The sequence below is a fragment of the Limulus polyphemus genome, unplaced genomic scaffold, assembly GCF_000517525.1.
Source record: "Limulus polyphemus unplaced genomic scaffold, Limulus_polyphemus-2.1.2 Scaffold2117, whole genome shotgun sequence".
Classification (NCBI taxonomy): domain Eukaryota; kingdom Metazoa; phylum Arthropoda; class Merostomata; order Xiphosura; family Limulidae; genus Limulus; species Limulus polyphemus.
This window is the reverse complement of record NW_013667727.1, coordinates 1-8,834: the sequence shown is the minus strand read 5'-3', so window position 1 is coordinate 8,834 and position 8,834 is coordinate 1. Positions and strand designations below refer to the sequence as shown.

The window sequence follows — 8,834 nt, the reverse complement described above, 5'->3', positions numbered from 1 at the left end:
ATGTACTTTTTTGGGGGGGGGGAGGTAATGACATTAATTTCTTGATGATCTAATAGTATGGAGTGTGTCCATCTTTATTCTTGCTATAGAAAACTTTTTCACTGTCCCATCAATCAGCACACAAAGATGAACCTTAACTGTCATATGGTCATCAGATACTAGATTGGTTCTCACTGTTGCTCTGAAAGTCTCATAGGACTTTCACTTTCTTGTCCCCAACATAGCCTTCACCTAATGACATGTTGCACTTTGTTGGCACCTCTTGATGTTTGTCACATATTCCAATCACCACTGGCACTGTTGACCCATTTGCTAACTTGAGATGACTATCAATCGTGCACTGTTTAATCATGGAGATAGCACTTCCTTCTTGTGGTGAATCTGATGTGTTGTTTCTATTCTGTTTCTTCTAGAAGGAGCATCCATGGTGATAGTCACTCTTCTCTTGTTTCTTGCCAGCACCACTTTTGTAGGTAGTTCCAGCTGCTTTATGATTAGATTTCTGCTGTTGCTTGTTGGTGATAAATTTGCACTCATTTGTATTGTGCCCATTTTACAACAAATTTAGCAACTCTTCTCCCATTTGTCACCTTTAGTGGTATCCTGTTTCTGGTCAGCCACCTCTGGTTTCAAATTTTACTGGTTATTCTTGAACTTGCCAGTTATACTCCATCCATGGGCTTCCAAATACTGTTCAGCCAGCTTGATCATCTCATCCACATCTTTTGGTGCTCTCTCCTATAGGAGCAGTGACATGTCAGTGGAGCATGTGATCATGATCTGTTTACGTATTAGTAGATCTGCCAGTCCCTCAAAACTATGTTCACACTTGGCCACGTCAGTCTGTCTTGTAAAGTGTCTCCATAGATGTGCCACAAACTGAAATTCAGTTTATCAAGTGTCAAATTTGACTTCTCTGAACTTCCAACAAAAATCTTCCTTGGTAAGTTCATAGCATTTCAGCAAGGCCACTTTTGACTTCAAGTGTTTAGTCAGATAATAAAATGATAAGATTGGACTTTTATCATTTGAAGTGAAAAATACAAATTTAGGAAGTAAAAAATGAATACTTCTTAGGAACAACTACTCTTCTGTCATCAAAGGCATAGATTTATAAAATGGAGGCTGAGACTGTTTTAAGTTTCTGAATGAGAAATGAAAAATCATTTTCTACATGTGTTATTAGTTTAATACTTTTCATAAACAATGTAGACTTTACTAGCACTTATCCTAATTCAACCAACAAAAGAAAATTGAATTAAATAATTCACTATTAAATACAACTACTTATAAGTTCATAAAAGCAGAAGAGTAACATATAGAAGGTTTATTAAAAGAAAAATAAATACTGATATATTGTCAGTTTTTATTTGAAGGACAGTCACATATGCAATTTTTTCTGAATTGGGTGTGAAAAAAACGCCTTTAACTTATAGTCTTGAAGTATATTTATCTGTCATCTTAATGCACCTAACTATATTTGGAAAGATGTTTCAGTGTAGAATTATTACATACAACAACTTACATAAATTTATTTATTATTTGGAGAATCCCTCATACAATATATCCATATATATGAAACAAATCTCACAACAAGGTTGTATTCATAAAAAAGATAGTGAGTGAATGATCCTCAACTATAAATAAAGATTCCTCTCAAAATATATATTTCTCATTATATAAAGTAAATATATATCTAAGTCAGTGTTAAACTTTAATCCCAAAAATATTATAAACTCTACAGAAATCCAATTATGGAATTCCCAAGTTTGTTCACCATTTTTTTTCACAAAAATATTCCATAATTTTATTTTATTTTGTTTGTTAAATCAATGTATTAACTTTTCATCCATATGATTATGTGTTTATGTTTTAACAATATAATCACTGCATTTTTTTCTATTGTGTTAAAAACAAAATTTTAAATGTTAGGAAAGACTTCATATAAGTAAAGAAAATCACAATATCAAATAACAAAAATGGTATTTTGTGAACAACTACAAAAAGTAATTACATATATTAATTTAGAATAAATGCTAAGTATATCATTAGTACTCTATAAACTATTTTCAAATACATATTTAGGGTTACAAATATTGCAAGTTAATTTACAGATTTTGATATACTTGTGTAAGTAAAATATGTATGTATCTTCTGTTTAACATTACAATCATTAAATTACAGTAAAAAAAATTATCAATCAGAAACTTCAAAAAATACTTAATAAAAATAAGAATGAAAGATGATACTGTTTATATCTTTTAAATAGTATATTCAATTACAGAAAATGAATGTATAGACACTTCATACAAAAAAATATATGTACAGAATACCTTTTAACCAGTTAATACAAGACACTTCACAGTGGATTTAAGTTCACCATCAATATTTTTACTTCATAATGTGAAAATACATTATTTAAAGAATATTCAAGTAGACATAAATGGGAAGTATATAAAGTATGCAAATTTATTGGAATACTCCATTGCAACAGTAGTTCGGAATTTTTATCCCTAGGAAATGACTATTTTAGTATAAATTACTGAAAAAAAAAAAGTTGGCAAATTGCTTATTTTATCACTTTATCCATCATATTAACATGCCACACATTTAATTAATCTTAAATTTTAAGAAAAAAGCAACAAATTGTACAAATGATTAAGTGCAGCAGATTTTTTAGGGTTGTTCAAGATATTTTATCTAAAGACAATACAGTGTAACATTATAAAGCGTGATTACTATTAGTTTCTGTACCAGTCATTGCTGAAAAAATGATATCTTGGCATTCCGAGTTTTCATGTTTTGTTTTAAACCAATATATGGTACAGCTAATAAAGTGTGGTGTCGCCATTAAAATGCTAAAACAGAAAGAGAGAGATAATTGAGGGACCCTCAGTGACGGTCAAATCTTAATGTACAGCTAGTTGGAATTTAAGAAAAATTGCAAAATACCTCAGTTGTTTACCACTTACTCTGAGGTACACATTAGACAGATACAAGGAGACCCAGTCCTATAATATCAGGTATGTGACTGACAAAAAAACTCACTGAGAGATGTTAGACAAATAAAAATCGATTTCCTGAAAAACTGAATCAATACTGCAAAACACCTGCTGATGACATTATCAAGTGATACACAGATAAAGTTTCAAGAAGTGCTGTATCACGAATGCTGTATAAATGTGGTCTTTGGGGAAAAGTAGCAGCAAGAAAGTCCTTACTGTGCAAAAAGGCTAGATTTTATGAAAGATCATGTATCCTGCTGTTGGTAGTAGTAGCACAAGGTATTTTGGAAAGATAAATTGAACTGTTTGTTTACAAGCAGTATGTATATGTTCACCTAAGAATCAATGAGAGGTTACAGAAGAAGTGCCTTGAGCCAATAGTTAAGCAAACAGAAGGCTCTATGGTTTGAGGCAAATAATATTGGCCGTCTCTACAGAAGTGGCAAAACAAAGAATCAGCATAAATACTACAGTACATTAGTTTACTGTGGTATGCCCTCTGGAAAGAGTCTGATTGGACAGAATTTCATTTTTCTCAAAATGAATGAAAACTTACTTCCAAAAACGTTGAGCGTATCTGGCAAAGATAGAAAGTCTAGACCTTAACCCCATAAAAAATCTGATTTGGTGAGTTTCATACTTGACAACAGTACCAACTGTACTGAAGAATGTCTCTGGATACAGCTTCAAGAAAAATTAAATCAAGTTACACTAGAAAATACACATACATTACACTAGAAAGATGCCATTGATGCTAAAGATGGCATTACAGACATTATATGTTTACTAATTTTGTAAGATTAATTTGCAGTATCATAAGTTAATTTTATTGCAAATCAATAGTTATTTTGTGCTTAAAGCTCATGAAATGAAAGTTTTTGAGGTGTTCCAATAAACTTGCATGCTTCTGTATAAGTGTTAAATTTAATTTCTTTAAACAGTTATCTATAATATCATATGTGCAAGAAAACTGTCACTATAAATGTCTTTTTAGACAAAAAAAAAAGAAATTAAAACTTTTAAAATAGTTTTCATCACAAATAAAATTTCAGTGGCAGCTAGTTTTTCCATCCATGATGTATGATCAAAACATTTGTTGAAAGGGAAAGTAAAATTAAACCAACGTGGGCTTATGTTAGCTAAATGTAATATTCATTCAAATAATAGCAGTACACATAAGTAAATTAGAAATATCCTCCAATAATTTGAACTTTATTTTCTTTCATGAAATTTTGTTTCTAAAGTACCATGTTTTTCTCAATAGTTTTAGTTTAAATAGGTTTAAGGATATACAGTAGTCTCATTGGTTTCCATGTATATTCTACTGACATTTCAAAAGTTACACAACACACTAGAATTGCCACATACTAGTAATTTTGATTATTATTCTTATTTTTTGGAAAAAATTCCTGATCTATCAACACACAAGAATGCATCATAATACTATTGAGTATTTTTTAAATAAACAAGTGCAAATCTTTCTTTAAATAACTATTACTCATCTTCACTTTATCTAAGTTTCAAGATTTGGCTGACAACAAAAACAAATTTTGTCACCAATAAATGAATAATATTGAGTTAATTTTTTCTAGATTTAAGTGGTGGTTACTTGCCAACCTAAATACTGTTCTCAACTACTATTACCTATAAAAATAAATTAACATACACAAGAATATATATATAGCTTATAGAAAAATTGAAAACACTTTCATCTTTCATTCATAACAATTCTTTAGAGAAGTTCGCACTCAAATTAATTTGTTTTACAATATGATGCAAAGAGATTTATTTTATTACATATGCCAAACTTATGAAGCAGCAATGCAAACTATATAATTAAAAAAACAAAACAAATGGCACTGACATGTGGTTATCATCTATCCATAATAAAAAATCCTTAAAAAAGGATATATTCAGTTTTATAATGCAAATGAAATATTCTTAAAGGAACTGCCAGAGAAATGCCACCAGGTTTACAATTCTTAATTGTCTCAGATATAGTAGAAAAGAAATATAAAAATTCTAAACTATGTTTATCATAACTATAACAAAGATATTATTAAAAATAAGTAAACCTGCAAACAAATTCAGATAATGTCAATAAGTCTAACGACATCTTAAATGCTATCATATACACTGTCTCTGGTGGGTCTGCATGTGATCAGTCGGCAAAAAAACACCCAGCCCTCCTGTATATGCATAGGAAAAGAAAAATATACATAAGTACACCCCTAAAAATTTTACAAAAGTATACTCAATGAATAACAAAAAATTCTATAAAATAGAAAAAAATGTCTTATAATCTGTCTAATAGTACAAGACACAAAATTTTCATTACAAGTTTGTAAGGTAATATTCTTTTTACAACTGTTTGCCAAGCAGTTTTTTCATTAAAATCATTTCTGTTAAAACAAGAGGAGTAAAACACCAGAAGATAAAACCTAACAAGATTACTAAAGATACAAATCAGGAATAAATTCCACAAGTATAATTTAACAGACAGGATGGAATATTTATAAAACTAAGAAAGCTTAGGATTTAGTTAAAACAAGAACTATGAAATTAAAAAGGCCTATGAGAAACAGCCAGTTGATAATATTAAAACTAACAGCAAGATTTCTTTTTTTTATGTATGTTAAAGTTAAGCAAAATGTTAAAATGAGAATTAAATAAGGTTTTTTGTTGAAGACTATAAGATGGCAGAACTTTTATATATGTCTTCTTCTCCTCTAATTTGACGCAAGAAGATATTGACAACATTCCCAATACTGACTATTCTATGGGAAATAAATCATTTAGATATTAATCCCTTGATGGAAATTATAAAGACAGATTAAAAATAGATAAAGCACCAGAAGCAGACAAAATTTTCACTACTGTTTTAAAGAAGGTCAAAGATCAGATATGTGAGCCTCTTACTTTTAGTTTTGTTTCATCAATAGTGTGTGGTCAGGTGCTTGACAAATTTACTCTTAATTTTAAAGGGGTGATAAAAGTTGTAAAGTATATTATATGCTAATTAGTCTTACTTCTGAAGTTTAAAACATTCTAGTTTGACAAAAAAAGTTTTGCCAATCATTTACTGAAATATGATATTAAAAAAAAAACAAAAAAAACATGAACTAACTAAAGGGAAAACCTTACCTTACTAATATGTTATCTTTTTAGAGAACATTAGATGTTATCTGAATGATGGAAAAAGAGGTAAACTTCGTGTACACAGATTTTGAAAAAGCTTTTGATAAGGAGCCACACAGAAGATTAGCCAAGAAAACTACACTGTTGGAAACTGGAAAACTAGTTAATTGGACTGCAAGGTGGATGAATAGGATAAAGCAAAAAAAAAAGGTTGTTATTCATGGTATCCAGTCAAATTGGATCTTCATCACTAGTGGAATACCTCAAAGGTTAGTTTTGGGCCTTTGCTCTTTCTATTTTTACATCAGTGATACTGATATGATCATAATTAGTAAATTATTAAAGTTTAACATAACATAGCATTTAAGGACAATTAGGAACTTCTTGGTCCATCTTGGCTACCTCATCCACGAAACTGGAATGTCTAGAAATAAAACTCAAAGCCAGTTTATATCATTCATATATTTCACAAGATTTCATTTAATTTACTGCTTCCACCACATCTGAATGCTACCCATTCCAAAGGTCAATCACTCTGATAGAAAAATAAAACTATTTTAGTTCAAGATTACTTCTACCATGCCAAAATTTATATTTCTGTCCCCTACCCCTACTATTCTTAACGTAACTATGGAAAAATCCTAAACCTTTTTCAAAACCCTCAAGGGAAAATTATGTGGATCAGGAGCTTTATCATTCTTTAAATTTCAAAATTTTTTCTTAACAAGCTCAAAATTAATGGGTTATCTTATTCAATCTTGCTTTGATTTAGTTAAGATAACATTATATTCTTAGGTATTTTTAGGATGACGAGGTGCTACAGAATGATTTGGATCATTTGGTTAAGTAGAACAAATATTTGGCAAATGGCCTTTAATTATAGTAAGTGCAAGGTAATGTGGGTTACAATTTGGATCTTACCTCTAGTATAGCTGTATTATGGTAAGAACCCTCTCAATAGTATGACTGAATAAAAGGATCTTGGCAAAGTGGTGGATAAAGCCATTAATACAATTATCTGTTGACAGTCATAATATAATAGCTAAAGCTTATAGAATTTTAGGGTTTATGTATATACATAGTGATTACAAGTCAAAAGAGAATTATCTCACTATACAAATCAGTAGTTATGTCTAACTTTGAATACTGTATATGGTTTTGGTCTCAATATCTAAGAAAGGATGCTGACTTATTAGAAAGGATTCAGAGGATGTTTACTATAATAAATCTTTAAGAAAAGAACAGTAACAGAAGATCTTATTTAAGTTTGCAAGATTATTCACAGAAATAAAAGAAGAAAGACCCCTGAATTCTTTAAGCTGTATTCTGAAGATATTAGGACACAAGTTCAAGATTTTGGAAAAGCAAGCTAGGCTCCAATTAAAAAAAGTTTTTAACAGTGTGTTTGGTTTATGGAATGAGTTGCTTTGGGCAGCAGTGGAAGCCAACACTAAGATTTTAAGAGGAGAATTGATGACTTCCTAAAGGATAAAGGGCAAGGTTAAATTTTTACTTTTCCCAAAGGTGGATGTATAAGAACAGCCTTAAAAGACCAAATGATCCCTTATTGTCATCATACCATGTTAAAATAAACAAGTATACACCTAATATATTTAATAATATAAATATTCACACACAAATATTCAATTATGAAAATAATACTGAAAAAAGAGCAGTAAATTTCATTAAAAACATTACTGAAACAAAATTACACATCATATCAAAATTTTTCATAATATAATTAACTTGGAAGATTTTAAGAGTTAAAACATATTACTACAACATTAAAATTGTAAGTATTAGGTCATCAAGAAATTAATGTTGCTTTTTTTATGTGAAAAACCCAAACAACTTATGTATCAAAACAAAACATTTATCAAATGAAATAGTCTCCATTCTTATCAATGATGCTTTTCCATCTTGCATTCAGATTGTTAATACCCTGATAAGACATCACTTGGCTTTGAAGCAAAAAAAATGTTGATGTCCTCTTTAACACCTTCCACATTTGCATACATTTTCCCACAAAGATGGTGTTAGTGAATGAAAAATATGGTAATCAGTAGAATATGGTGGGTGGGGGAGAACTTCCCAACCCAACTCCATAATCTTGTATTGTGGGAAACGTCCCACATGTGGAAGTGCATTGTCGTGGAGAAGAACACCTTTCCAATTGACAAGTGAAGAGCATTTCTGATGAAGGGCTTGATTTACACATTCCAGTTGCTGACTATATATCTCTGCATTGACAGTTCACTGTGGATTGAGGAATTTGAAATGAATTACTTCTTTGATGCCCCACCAAATACAAAGCATCACTTTCTACAGTTGGAGTCCAGGTTTTTGAGGTTGGAAGTGGTTTTTGTCTAGGACTGAGCCATTGTGTTTGGCATTTAATATTCACAAAGAGAATCCATTTTTCATCACTGGTAACAATTCTGTACAAAAATGGGTCACGCGCATTATGAGCCAGAAGAGATGAAGCAACATTCACACGTTGGAAATGATGATCATTGGAGAGTTCATGAGGCACCCAAACACCTTCTTTAAAGAGTTTTCCCATATTCCTTAGATGTTTACGTATTGTTTCATGAGAGACATGTAATTTCAGGGACATTTCACAAGTGTGTAGCCTTGGGTTAGACTCAACAAGCGTCTTCAGAGCATCAATATCAGTTACAACATGTCGAC

The 8,834-nt window shown here is 30.6% G+C and overlaps 1 long non-coding RNA gene across 1 annotated transcript; it reads right to left on the bottom strand.

The window, feature by feature from the left end:
* Positions 1-1,521: 1,521 nt before the first annotated feature.
* LOC111087410 lies at positions 1,522-7,761 on the bottom strand. Its single transcript, XR_002612111.1, has 2 exons — positions 6,150-7,761; positions 1,522-5,194 (listed from the first exon to the last, which is right to left on the bottom strand). It is a non-coding gene; the product is annotated as an uncharacterized LOC111087410 (long non-coding RNA).
* Positions 7,762-8,834: the final 1,073 nt, after the last annotated feature.